Source organism: Mchenga conophoros, linkage group LG10 (genome assembly GCF_057382185.1).
Source record: "Mchenga conophoros isolate Kocher_MC1m ecotype Shallow Benthic linkage group LG10, M_conophoros_male_GT1.1, whole genome shotgun sequence".
Lineage (NCBI taxonomy): Eukaryota > Metazoa > Chordata > Actinopteri > Cichliformes > Cichlidae > Mchenga > Mchenga conophoros.
The window spans coordinates 21839967-21855135 of record NC_140535.1 but is presented as its reverse complement, the minus strand read 5'-3'; the positions used below and the strand labels follow the sequence as shown (position 1 = coordinate 21855135).

General features: G+C 41.3%; 1 pseudogene; it reads right to left on the bottom strand.

The window, feature by feature from the left end:
* Positions 1 to 12791: 12791 nt before the first annotated feature.
* LOC146565899 (uncharacterized) lies at positions 12792 to 14322 on the bottom strand (annotated as a pseudogene).
* Positions 14323 to 15169: the final 847 nt, after the last annotated feature.

Here is a 15169-nt window from a genome sequence, read left to right as displayed (position 1 = left end):
TACGGCTTTCCTCATGTTCTTATTATTTTTCTTGTGTTTCTAGTGATTCCCTGTGCATGACCCTTTGCTTTTTTGCCTCCCGATTGTCTGGATTGTTTGACTTTGCCGACTACCTTAAAGTGAACAACCACCACTTGATTTTTTTGTTGAAAATTCATCCTGCACTTGGTTCCTCTGCGTCTGGACGTTGCATCAATTAACACCCCCCAAGTTACCACAAACTTTGGGATGTAACTTGGTTGTGAATCATGTGCATTATTTTTTTGCATCTCAAGGCACATATCATCTAATTGCATTACACTTAAGCGAATGCTGACATCCCCTCAACAGTTATCTCCAAAACTGGATAAAAAGCACTAAATAAAATTAATTTTAGGGAGAACTATCCTTTTAACAGTCCTAGGAAAAACATTCAATTGATTATCAGAGTTAGGAGCATTATCTATCAAGTTCTATTGTAGTGTAGTTACAGTGGAAACATGTAGACATGACATCATGTTGTCTGTATTTGGCCAGTCATCCCTCAGGAATAAGTAGAAATTACCACTCTCCAAAATTGGCTAAAGAAATACTCGTTCTGCTGCCAACAATCCTTTAAACAAAGTTAAAGTGTTATTCTTCACATGACTGTGGCCATCAGTGAAGTGATGTGTGTACACAGTGTGATTCATGTAAACCTTGACAGCCATGCCTGCTGCAAACACACTGCAGTCTCTCTCATCCACCTGCTGCCCACTTCCCACATCCATCCACACAACCTGCAGTGCCACGCGTGCTCGACTGTGCCAACTCACAGAAGCATATCAGTGTTACAAATAAAGCAGCTGGCTGAGTCGTGCCTGTTTTGAGTTTACCTAACGTCTACCTAGGGTTTACCTAACGTCTGCTGCCTATATATGGGCGCGTGTGGAGTGGAGGAGCGCTAACCCCCCTTCCTTGACCAGACTAGTAATTTACCCCTCTGGGGTGATGGAGGGAAAGAAAGTTGAGTGATGGAGAAGAAAAGGGAGGCAAAAGCAAGCAGAAAAGTTGTAACCCAGATAGAAAGAGCACGCTCACGTGCATGTGGATTCTTTAGACTTGATAAACTGGCTGCAGAGCTGGTGAATGTCAAGCTGGAGCTTCCCGAGCAATCCATGCCAAAGGATTGTACCTGGAAATCTCATATGGCAAGCCTTACATGCGCCCTTCAAAACAAGTGACCGTGGAAGTAATTTATTTTGCTGGTGCTCAAGTGCAGCTAATTGCTTCTGTCTTTGTAAAATGTAACGCCGTGAATTGTTAGTCTTAGACAGCAGATGTGTCTTTGTTTGCTTTAGATGTAGCAGCGAAATTTAGCAATTCATCCCAATATTTCCTGCTTGGGGTAGTTTAGTTTGATGTTCAACCAATAATTCTCAAAACACCTAAAAATAACTGCAATGTTTAAATTTTGATTCTGAGGCTCTTAAATCTACAAAACTTTTAAGAGGACATTGTTGTCTCAGATTTCTTTTCACAGTAGTAAAAGTGACTCAGTGTAATCTCGCCAAAGATCTTATAGAAAACGAAACTATGTGTTATGTGTTCTGGTACCTATGAGTGCACAGGGGCACTCATAGGTACCAGAACATGCTTCTGCTCCAATGAGTAGTTGTATACAGTCATGACAAGCTCTCAGTTTGATCTGGGAAGAGACACAAAACCCTTGGGGTTGTGTCAGGAAAGTCATCTGATATTAAAAAAAATCTGGCAAATGAGAAAGCGGAAAAATGTTGCATTATTTTACAATTTTTTGGCAAATAAATAACATTTTGCTGGGGTGCATTGGCTACAGTTTTGTCCCAACTTCAGCAATGTTGGATATGAACTTCTGTGCCAAATTCAAATTGATGGTGAGGTTTCTTTATGATGCTTTTTGCAGCTTTTGTCTCTTTGTCCTCATGTCTATCTGTTAGCATCTCCATGAGGAAAGTTTAGCCACAGAACAAGCAACATTTGACTAAAATTTTCATACTCTGGTGATACTGCACATGATTATCTCCACTTGAACCAACATAGAAAAAGAAACTGGGGCATCCTCTAGTTATTAGTGGTCCCACATGTGTCAGACCATTTAAACTGATGACCGTAAGCATTTGCTTAAGTGGCTGAATTAAGCCATTGAGACAGAATTACATCATGATAGCATAGGAGCACTTACCATCCCCATAAGAGATTTTTTTCTCCTCTGTTTTCACAGACAGACACACAAAGTCAAAAGGAAACGTACGCATAGTTTATTTGTCTGGTTACACAAATAGAGATTCCTTAAGTACAAAACAGACGTTTTTTTCACATCAGATGACTAATGCTGAGCATTGTTGCACATTAACAGCAGGCCCCTTCCCATGACTCACAAAGAACGCCTCGGCACGGAGGGGAGAGGCTTCTCCTCTCTGGAGGGTTGAAACAACAGCAAATCAAGAGCAGCGCCTTACATAAACAGTGCAGCTCTATAACATATGGAGGGGCTATCCATCAGGAGGCTGAAAGACATGAAGGAAACAGGAAAGAGTTTGGAGAAGGAGGCCATGAAAAGAAAACCGTGTGCTTGTGTGTGATCAAGAATCTTTTGATTGTAGCCAAATGTCAAAGTTACACACACTTATAGTGAGGCTGTGAACTCAGCATAAATCAAAGGGTAATTTCTCTGTTACAGTTTTTCTCGATTGGTTTGGGTCATTTCTTGAAACCGAGATGACAATCTCAAAACCATAAGGTCATTTGGCCAAACAGTCTTACAGTTCTGCCCAACAGTATAGCTCACTAGCAAAATCAAATATCCTTCCCCAAACTCTTCGTCCATGCTTCAAAAGCAGATTCCTTTCCCATATAAAAGGTCAGTACAGTCAAAATAGCACAGATCCTTCTCAATTGCCTTGGCACATGTGCATTCATTTAGTGCTTTTGTCAAAATAACCTGGATGGTTTAGCACAACACCATGGATCCCCTGCAAAAGCTCACACCTCTCCCAAAAGAGTTTATCCATGTGTCAAAACTAAATATCCTTCTCATATAAATAGTCAATGCCCCCAAAATGCATTATACTTTTGGCATTGTTTAAGCACTGCAAGTCAAAATGCTTAGACGTTCTGTCACTGAGGCACAGGTCTAGCAACAGAATACCACTATGAATAAAACTAAAAGATGTTACAGTAAAATCAGCCTCCAGTAAACCACTCATACTCAAGGAAACTGTAAACATACTTATCCGTACAAAGAAATGTTAACATTAGAGAACATACTGTGAAAAGAAAACATATACAGGATTCTGTAAATGTGAACAGTTATAAACACAAACAAAAAACAAAAAAAACAAAAAGAACTCTAGCCTACCATACTGTAAATAAGGTTTCAGAACTATAGTACAGTAATATTTTCAGTGGTCGCCATTGTCACCCTCTCCTTCCTGGCCACCATCCTCATCCCCCTGGCCATCGACGCGCTGCTCGCTGTCAGGCCATAAATTCTCATCCATATCGTAACGGATATTTTCCCTTGCGATGCACCGAGGGAAGAAACGGCGTGAATGTCTCAACCATCCCCTACATTGATCCCCTGCGATGTCCTCACATGCAGCATCCATTGCATGCAGCAGGGCCCTCTGGTCTTGAGCCTGATGCTCATACACCCTCCACCTCCAAGCTGAAAAAAAAACCCCTCAATTGGATTTAGGAAAGGAGAGTAAGGTGGAAGAAACTCCATCAGCATCCGGGGATGGGTGGTGAACCAGGTTCTGATGCGTGGGTCGCGGTGGAAGTTCACATTATCCCACACAATGACATAATGTGGTAGCTGAGGTCCTTCTTCACCTCTCTCATTTTCTGGGATCAGATCAGTATAAAGGTGGTCCAAAAAATTGAGGAGCTTTTGCGTATTGTAGGGCCCTAAACTGGGAATGTGTGTGGCCACACCTCTTTCTGATATGGCGGCACACATTGTTATATTTGCTCCTCGCTGGCCTGGGACATCCACAGTGGCTCGGTGGCCAATGATGTTACGGCCACGCCTTCGACCTTTGGCCAGGTTGAAGCCAGCTTCATCAACGAACACTAGGATGTGAGGGGTTTCGTTGCCTTCTAATGCCATTATTCTCTACAATAGAATAGAAATAAATCTAATCAGTCAAGTAGAGACAGATACTGCAGGGAGGATCTAAAGTACTGTAAAAACAGGGAGTGGACAACTGAAGACAATTTCTAGGCAAAATGCTCTAGTCACACAATTCTGAAGGTGGATTCTGAAGGTAAAAAGGATAACGCAAAACAAAAAAACAGTGGTAACCATGTCTTACTGTAACAGTGTTACAATGATAGACAACCAGTAGTTGACTTACATGCACATACTGGTACCGCAGCCCTTTCACTCCGTCAGAGTTTCTCTCAAATGGTACCCCGTAAATCTGTTTCATGGTCATCTGAGATGTGGGAAACTGCTCCTTCGTTAGTTCTACTTTCACCTGATTGATTGTCAAGTACTGTCGTAACTTTATCAAATGTTCCAAGACATACTTTCATGGTATTATATCTCTGACTAATTTTGACAGTTGAACAGACAATTGTGCATATGATGACTTACACACTGAAACCATGCTGATATGTTTTGGAGTGAGTGACCATTTCACTGAAAAATCAACTAATCAGTTTAGATCGCCAAGATCTATTTATTTGGAAAATGTGCTAAATGTGGGCTCATTGTGCTAACTGTAGCTACTTGTACATAATCATTTGAAAAGAAGCACAGAGTCACTTGAGACATGTACTAAAGCATTTGCAATTTGATAAAACCAATGAGAAATGACATTCTGTTGTGAACAATTGCAAGGTGGTTTGGAGATTTGTCCATGTTATTTTGAGAATGTCATCTCGGTTTCAAGAAATGAGCCAAACCAATCGAGAAAAACTGTAAGTCACAGATCAGGTTTCAGGTACCAGGACGTGAAAATGAGACAGGCTTTTTTCCTGATAATGTTCTTCTTTTGAGTGGATGGTGTGTATTTGCCTGCGTGTGCTTGTGTGTCACTCTCGCTGTCAGATGGTTTGTGTTGAAGCTTTGTCAGGCAGACTGATGTAAATGGAATGATGAGGTCAGTGTTTCAGTTCATGCCAGGCGTACTTTGACATGGCACATATACACTGATCCGCCACGACATTAAAACCACCTGCCAAATATTGTGCAGGCCGCCCTCGTGCCGCCAAAACAGCTCTGACCTGTCGGGGCGTTGAGATGGGACCTCTGGGGCTCTTTGAAGTGTTTGGCACTGAGGCGTGGGCATTTTCTCTTTTGTGTCCTGTGGATTGCAGCAAGGGGCCTCCATGGATCAGATTTGTTTTACAGCCAGGTCAGCACCTTGGGATCTTTGTCCTGTTCCTTAAGCTGTTGCTTAATAGTTTTGTAATAGTTTACTGGGGGAGGCTGCTGCTAATGTAGTGCAGCACTTTTGCTGTGGGAGAGTGTGCTTAGTCATTCCCCTAAACAGATCAGCTCTTGTGCCAAAGTAACATTCAGATGAATGCCAGGATCCAAAAAAACTTTCACACTGTTCTTGCTGTTGGTTATCATTGCACATTGACCTTTTTTCCACGTAATAATCCAAGGCCTGTACTGTCACCACGCAAAAGTGACACTTCAGGGATATCAATCTGTCCAGTTGGGAAGCATAAAGCATGCAAGCTTCCAAACTGAAAGTGAGAACATGCATTGTGAAGAGGCAACAACATGAGAGCCCCCAAAAAGAGATTCAATTAATGAGTGGAAGAAGACAGAAACCCAGTGAAGTAGAAATACTTCTGCAGCGACAGCAGCAGGACCCAAATCTGCTCCTTGTTGTAAAGAGGAGCAGGTGGAGCACTGCCAGACCCTAGAGTGTGTATTTTTCTGACCACATGTCAGAAGCAGACTCTGATAAGGGTAGCATAAGGACCGGGCATCCCTGAGTGGGACACCAGACCTGGCAGTTCTGCCACTGGCGTCCTGTTCTAGTGATAGCAAGTTCACATTGAGCAAATGTGACAAACGTGAAGGAGTCTGGAGACACTGCGGCAAAAGTGATAACACCTACAAATCGCACTGACCTTTTTCTTTAAGAGAAAATAGAAAACAGGAAAAGAGCAAAGCAGGGGATGCTGTTTATGCATTGAACAGCATCTGTTTATTTGATTTACCACAGCCCATTAACACTGCCAGATAGATGAATGGAACCATTCATCTATGTTATCAGATATAGGGTAAGGGGAGCGAAATGTTAAACAGCAGATTTATTGTTCCTCCATGGAAACATATTGCAGTTAATTTTGTTTCAGCTTCATTACATTTAATCATCTGGACTAAACCTCAACACAAAACGTCTGTTACATGGTGCCAGAATTTTCTCTCTTGCTCCTTAGCTTTAGGTTTTCAGCACAGTCTCCTCATCCTTGTTTCACCTGAAGTTTTTGCAGACGCTCATATAGCAGAGATAGAGCCAACGTTAGTACTGTAATTCATGTAGAGTCATCAGGTCCCAGCATGCAATCTGAAGTCATTCAGCTCCCTGAGTTGTTAGAGAAACACCCAATCAGACATCCTGATGATGATGAGTCCATCTCTGTCATCACCACAGTGTCAGGATTGAGGTGACCAGATGGAGGCGCTTATAATGGGAAAATCACCTCATTCACATACTGACAGCATCAGAGGTCTTTGAATAGACATCAGCCTCATGAACCATCTTAACCAATAAAATAGTGTTTAACACTAGAAAGCAGATGCAAGCCCTCACAGTTCACTTCTGTTATCTTACAGGGTTTTCTTCTCTTGGTCAGAATCTGAGTGATGAGTTTGGTGACGTAACAGCGACGTCTACTTTGGTTTGTTTAGCTCATTCAGTCAGCGACTGCGTCTCTCCTGTGTGTAAGCATGCAAACAGGAGACTGAAGGGGCTTTTTTAATGAAGCATCTGTGGAGTGGTTTGTGTTAGTCTCTCCTTTGGCCCCTTATATTTGCTCAGGTGCTAAAAATGTCCATCAATCTGTAACCACACCACCTGCAAATGTAGCTCTTGGCCCTTTTCCAAGTAAACTGTGGTGCAATGCATAAGGACTGAGAATATAATCGCCTCAGATACAGGAAATTGCTCTCAAATGCACAGGCGTAAGAAGACAAACGTTGACAAGAGGTAGCCAGAAATTACTCATAGGAGAAAGTCTAAGGTGACACTTTTTCATGATTCTGTATTAGTCTTTTTTTTGTTTTTACAGGATACGAACACAAAATATCACGAGAAGGTGAAAGGCTCGAACGTGTGAGAGGAAAAACATATGAGTCTAGTTTTGTTTGTAGCCTCTCTGCTCATAATATGCAGTCTGATCTTCTTTTAACCCACAGTTATAAAAGGATGCACTTATATTTTCTTTTAAGAACCCATACAGTGCTCACTTTAGTGGAAAGGTTTTAAAAATGAACTCTTGAGTCAATTTAGTGAACCTCTATGAGAAGGAACATACTTCAGATCAGTGCTTCCTGCAAAACTGTTTCACTTTATCAGGGTTTGTGTTACATCTTCATAGACCAAACCGCATCTATTCTAATCTGATCATCAGTCCACTGAACATTTCTTCAGATTTGGGAAATGTGTTCTCAACCACTTGTGCAATATAATGACATTTCACTCCATGCACCACCTGCTGGAGTATTGATGACCAAGTGATAATATGATACCTACAAAAACAGGGTTGGACAAAGCAACACTGTTCCACCACCTCTGGCATCTTGGTGTTTTGCACTGACCTTTTTTCTTTGCCTTGGTAGGTTGTTTGTTCTAAAATATGCCCACTTTGTCTCTGCAGACTTTGAATGCTCATTTTTATAGAAAGGGGTAGCTCAGTACCTCACATGTCTACTTCCACCTCACTACGTAGCCTTTTACAGGGTCACAAGCACATAGGTTCACATGCTTTTTAAAGTTTAGGCTATGAGTTATTACTCAGTTTCATTTAAGTTTTGTCCATAATTGTAGGTTTACATCACAAGAATTTGTGGATTTGTGTATCTAAAGTCCCATCAGGAATATAGCGATCGTGTCATCAGCAGAGGGAGACAAATGGACCCTGAACAGTCTCATGACAAGTCCATTTGAAGCCCCGGTTGTTAAAGTGTGACTAAAACGAAAAAATCTGCTGCTGGAGAAAACACAAAGAAACAAGACACTCACTGAACCTACAAGGACATAATAACAGACTTAAACCCAGACCCGGAAATATTTTTAGTGAGAAGTATTTCTACCTTAAATCCCCATTTTAATATGAAGCTGTGGCCTAACGATGAAACCCAGCATACGTAATATGAGACTACACAGATTTCTGTGTTAACGTGCTTATTTCAACAAGCTTTTTTTTTTATTGATTATAGCCCGAGGAATACATGTCACCACAACACTCAGGTCATAAGAATAACAGTCATCACATCATAAGTTATTCCTCTCATCATCATCAAGCCATGGTGTGTAACATAGTACTTAAGGCTTGTGGAACAACAGTATTTCATAGTGACTGAAATGCCTGAAAAACAGGATAAAGCGAACATATTAAACAGTAGATTAGAAAATACAGGTAAACAAACCATCACTAGAATCTGTTTTTAATCCTGCATGCATCGAAAATACGCAAAGACTTTTGTAACCAGCTCACGAAGAAAGATCCAGTATATAAGGCAAAACAGAGTTTGAACACTTCTAACATGTTTGAAAGTCAATATTTGGAATATCACCTTTATTCTTCAACACAGCTTGAACTCTCTGAGGCAAATGTTCCTATAATTTCATTAAGCAGCCTGCAGGAATCGTTCTCCAGGGTTCTTGAAAGAGATTCAAAGCACTTCTTTGGATGTTGCTGGATTTTGTTTAAAGCTCTGTCAAGATGATCTTCCCATTGGTTAAAAATATTGACTCTGGGGAGGGTAATATCTTCCATTTAATGTTTCTCAATCCAGGATTGCTTTTACTGCATTAGCAGTGTGTATTAAGATGCTGACAGTCCAGTGGGTTCTAGATGTTACTACAAGATTGATCAAAATGTTGGACACTGTACAATTCATCACTGATATGTTGCATTAGCACTGACTGCAGCTGTTAAGCTGTGCATGGCTGTCTGAGTTCACATGTGGTTTTCTATCCTTCTTCACGCTTTTTCACATTTTAATTTACTTACACACACAAACATCATGTAAAGTGCTCCATGTTGAACACATCACATTACTACTTACTGCTTTAAAACTACTTTGTTGTGTTTTTGAATCGCTTTAACACCATACACACAAGCTACTTTTTTTTTTAAATGATAATGGCTTATATGAGGACATCCTGAGAACATTTTAAATTGGGAGCAAAGACTTTTTAAACACACTTTCCACCACCATTGTGTTTCTTACTGTGCCCTGTCAGCTTCTTATCGCTGTAATGAATGCTGCCTAAATGCCGCTACAGCAGAGAGGTGGCAGGGCCTGCAGGTCACATGATGTTGTACAGCCACACAACATCTTAGCATATCACATCTAGTGAGCCGCGACTGAACACATTCCCTACATACAGTACAAAAATTATTTATGCACAAGACATTCACTGTTGTCTTAACTGTGGTGAAATGATATAATCTGACTTTACTCTCGATTAAAACACATTACAAAAATATGATAAAGAAAAACACTCAAATGTGACTGAAGGGAGAAACTCCTGATGCTGCAGGACTCTGATGGGGGACAACCACAGCTTAAGCCCAGTCTTGGTGGATGGATGTGTTCGCACAGGAAGAACGCATGCTACGTCTGTGGTGGAAGTACAGTATGCGTAGCACTGTGCAAGCCTACTTTTACAGATAAGTTGAGTGTCGAGGTAACATTTTACTTCTACCTGCAAACTTCAGCGCAAGTTATGTTGAACCTGTGTCAATGTTATAGAGCCCCTTTGTTAAAGTTTAATCTGCTGCATAGAGAGCAGTGCTACAAAATGACTGTATTTGAATATATGTATGTGAGATAATGTCATATAACTTTTCTGAATTTAATTGACTTTCTCCAAAATACCAACTGCCTCAGTGTACCAGATATACTTTTTATTGCTTTATGCGTCAGTCAGTAGATTATCTGTCCTTATTTATCCCATCGGTGAAGTCAAGTAGTTTGAAGTATGATTATTCACTTCCTCTGAGAGTATATTTACTGAATCCAAAGGGTCAAAAAATTACATAAAAAGGAAAGTAAGTAAGTAAGTAAACTTTATTTATTAAGCGCTTTTCACAGACAGACAATCACAAAGCGCTGTACACAAATATTAAAATATTAAAATAAACAATAAAATCAATAGACATTATATACAATGTAAAAGATCAAATGTAAATAATGTAAAAAATATAAAATATGTAGATCAACAAAAGGCTTGTTTGAACAGAAGAGTTTTTAACTGTTTTTAAAAGAATCCACAGAGTCAAGCAAACATAAATGTAGTGGTAAACTGTTCCACAGCCTTGGTGCAACAGACTGAAAGGCTCTGTCCCCTTTTGTCTTCAGTCGTGTACGGGGAACAACTAAGAGACTCTGAGTCTGTGAGCGGAGATGACGAGCAGCAGTGTATTTTATAAGAAGATTGGATAAGTAATCTGGAGCCTGGCCATTTAGTACTCTGTATGTTAAAACAAGAATTTTAAAGCAAATTCTAAACTCTATTGGGAGCCAATGTAAAGAATATAAGATGGGAGTGATGTGAACACGCTTGGTAGAGCGAGTTGGTAGTCTGGCTGCTGCGTTTTGTATTGTCTGGAGGCGAGAGAGAGACGATTTATCCAAGCTAGTAAACAGAGAATTACAGTAATCTAAGCGTGATGACACAAATGCATGAATGAGTTTTTCCAGTTTAAGGCTACTGTTAAAATATGTAGCCTTCATTTAGGTTTAAGGCCAGCACACAGATTTGCCAGAGATAAAAAAAAAAAGAAAAAGAAAAGAAAAAAAAGTAAAAACAGAGAAACAAAAATAAATAGACAAAGAAAACATCAAAGATTCGTGCAGTTAGCTGCATTAGTGCCTGATGTAGCACAAGTGTCATCTTAAACACCGAGACCTACGTAGAAAATTACCTTGAGACTTCAGTCTGAACCACTCCGGAGGGTCCGGCCCTCACTGTCCCTTAAATGGTTTTAAAAGGGGCCCTTAAATGGTATGTCCTTGAGCCTAACGCTTATAGCTTCCAAAGAGTTCTCTAGTTCAGGATGCAGATCAAGATGAAATTGTAGTGACAATGTCTGAAATCAACTGAAGAAAATACCTTTGCATTAAGTTGCTCCAGTGAAACATGGCTGCAGATCAGTGCTGCCGTTTGGACTCCAAGGATACAAACAACATGTTCAAAGAACAGCTCTTTTTCTGGTTTACTATTTTCTGTACAAACACTGATCCAGAAGTATGAAAAATGAACCTTTGGTAGTTTTATACCATAGTTAATTAGTAACAGTTGAACGACATTCATCACAGGTCACTTGAAACCTAACGCACAAAACATAAGCAACTCAAATGCAACTCTCTGGCTTTGCTGGGAAATAAACAACCTGCTGCCCTCATGATCCCACATTCATGTAATTATTTGGGAGTATCAAGGCCCAGATCATAAAAGTCCACCGGCTGTCAGCGTCGTCTTGACCCATAGAAGTTGGCATTTTGTCCACCACGTTGGCTTGGTTGCTCTGGGGCGACTGAAACTCTCTCAACATCGAACATTTCGCACTAAAGTCGAGCTTTCAGTGAATATTAGTCATTCTCGAACCTCCACACTGCAATAACCACACACACCCGAAACCTTGGCTGATCGTGACCTACACCCGTTTTCACACCTTGGCTCGTGTGATTAGGTGGAGCATTATTAGGGGGTCCATTGTCCCTCTTGGGGGGACACTCCCACAGGTCTTAAATCTCCACCTAAACACTTCCATCATATTTTTACTGTAGTGGTTTGCACTACACTATGGTGTCACTGCACTTTCACTCAAATGATACCAAGCTGCAGGAACACAGACGATGAGCTATTGCTCCACCATTTGCGTCACGTGACCCAGCCCACTGAGATTGCCTAATTTCTTAGAGGGGTTTATTTCGAAAGTGACGCTGATGCTTTTGGTAGAAGAGTCAAAGGTTTTTGCTGTTAGCAAAAGCTGTGCCTGATTTCCATGCCTGCGAAACTCAAAACAACATGTGTTTACTCTGTTCTGTGGCACTGAGTAAGCGCAACATTTGAAACTGATCCCTGTTTCCACACATGATGAGGTTTTTTTTGCATTTGTACGCAGAGTTAAAGCTACAGAATGAGCGGATAGATTTGGATATAAGTGAGTGTGATAAGTAGCTTTATAGGATGGTTAACTGAAATACAACACAAATTAAACAGAAATGTTTTTAAAGGCCTTTGTTCTCATAACGTGTCCGTTTGAGCCACACAGCATCTGACTGTTAGAGTGAAAGGATGCTTCTGTGAGCGACCTGTGCGACAACTGCACCTCCGCAAACACGGTAATTGCACTGATTCCTGTGAGAGGGGCTGTTTTTGTCTCCTACCATGTTTGGTTTCCCGAAGCATCGGCCAACAAAGTGAGAAAGAAAATGGTATTTTCTCCAAAAATATTAGAGAAACAAATATTGGGTGTCACGATGATGGCATGAATGAGGAAAGATCTGTTAGTCCTGCCAAGACTCAGTGCTGAAGTAAAGAGATGGAAATTATACGAATGCGCTGTTACAGTTTTTGCCCGTTGCTTGAACACATTTGGCAAAACGTCGCTCATTGTGCCAAAACTCTAAACACAAGTAAACACGACACAACACTGGGAAATATACCATACACATCTGTGCCAAAATGAAACTCCACTCCCAAAACCTAAACTCTGCTGTCAAAACCTAACATTCCTCTGTCAAAATGTAACTCTGTTGACAAAATGACACATACTTGCATCATATGCAAACACTTACAGATCAGGGGGAACACACTAGTCTTCTTTACATAAAACACTGCAGTCCTTGATTTCCATTGTGTATTCAGAAGGCACATTTACAGGAGACACATTTCCAAACAACCAAAAACGCAAATAGACCTACTCAATAGTGTACATCGCAGTACCATGAATTCAGATAAAGCAAAAAAAAAAAAACCACAACACAATAATACTGCAATAGAAAAAACACTATACTGTAAACACAAAAAACCATGACAATTGTGCATACGTGGGCTCATGGATCCCGCCGTCTGTTGGGGTCTGGCCACAGGACCTCATCAACATCGCAAGCAGTGTCCTCTCCCGCTGGGCACCGGGGAAAATATCCTCTTGCATGTCGAAACCATCCATGGATTGCTGTCACCTGAATGTCGCCGCAGGCCTGTTCCATTGCCTGCAGAAGAGGCATGCAGGCATGTAGTTGGCGGTCATATACACGCCATCTCCAAGCCGAAAAAAATTCCTCTATAGGGTTTAAAAATGGTGAGTAAGGGGGCAAGCATACCACTTCAAGTTGACTGTGGTTGGCGAACCAGGCCTGGACCAGAGCAGCCCGATGGAAACTGACATTATCCCATATCACCACAAACCTGGGCTGATCTGGTCTATTCTGTACAACTATATCATGGAGATCTAGAAATGTGAGTATATGTTGGCTATTGTATGGACCTAGTTTTGCATGATGATGCAGAAGCCGTCGAAGGCTTATGGCGGCACACAATGTGATATTTCCCCCGCGCTGCCCTGGAACGTGCACAATTGCCCTTTGGCCAATTACATTACGACCCCGTCGTCTTGTTTTGCACAGGTCGAATCCAGCTTCATCAATGAAAATGAATTCATGAGGCTGTGCAGCTCCATCCATGGCCAAGATTCTCTGTAAAAAAAAAAAAAAAAAAAAAAAAAAAAGAGAGAACATATTACTGTACTACAGTGCTACACATACAGAACCCTCACCCCATCACACGGGTACCTGTGTAGCTCTCAGAATGTATTCATGTGGTACTGATATGGTACATATTCAGCTCGAAGTCCTTTGACCCTGTCACTGTTCCTCTCAAATGGTACTCTGTAGAGCTGCTTCATGGTGATGCTGTGTTTTCCCAAGATGCGTCTGATGGTGGTGATGCTCACATGGTTTATGTTGTTGAACACTCGCCTGTCTGCAAGTATTTTCCGTCGTAGCTGGTGGAGACGGATGGCATTGTCTGCCCTCACTAGGTCCACAACGGCAAGTTCCTGCTGTTGTGTGAACAGGCGTTGCCGTCCTCCCCCAGAAGGTCTTCGGGTCATTCTGGAGGAATACAACCACATATTGTCATCGGTTTGCTTATTTTTCTTACAGTACTTTACTGTATGTACTGTATCATCCACTGTACAACACTGTACTTCAATATAAGGAATCAGCCACTTTGGCTGCAAAAGGAGCATTAGCACCCCGTACACTTGATATGGTAATGTGATATACTGTAGAACAGTGCTATGAAACCATCTGAGTAGAGCAGAAGGTATGGAGGTGAAGACAGACCTGTTTTCTAGTCGGAATGTTCGTATTATAGATGCCACTGTGAAGCGGCTTAGATGTGGGTGGACTCTCTGCCCAGCTTCCCTCATAGTCAGGCCATGGTTGATGACATGGTCCACCAAAGTTGCTCTTATTTCATCAGAAATATGGGTCCGTGCATGGCCTCTTCGGCCTCCTCCTCCTCTTCCTCCTCCTCCTCTACCTCTTCCTCTACCTCTTCCTCTTCCTCTTGCTCTCCCTCCATCCATGCTTGCGAAGTTCTTGAAATGGCTACGCTGAGGGCTTTTTGTAGTTGGCTAATTGGTGTTCGGTTTTGCAAGTACGTGCCTTCAGGTGTGTATTTGAGTGGTTGCAATTACCCCATGTGTTTTGTATTTTGGATACATGTGTTTTCCGAATGGCACCCTGACATTTCATTTTGTGAGCGAAGTGTCTTATGTATGAAATAGAGTGTAGCATGCAGGACCATGTGTGTTGCATAAAGGGGTAGGAGTGTTGCATAATTGGTACTGGGGTGCAAAGCAGCGCTTTTGTTTAAGGTATGGGTACATGTGTTTGAGGTATGGTAACAAAAGCTTCACGTTGTGTTACTTTAGTCTGAGCATGGGTTTATAG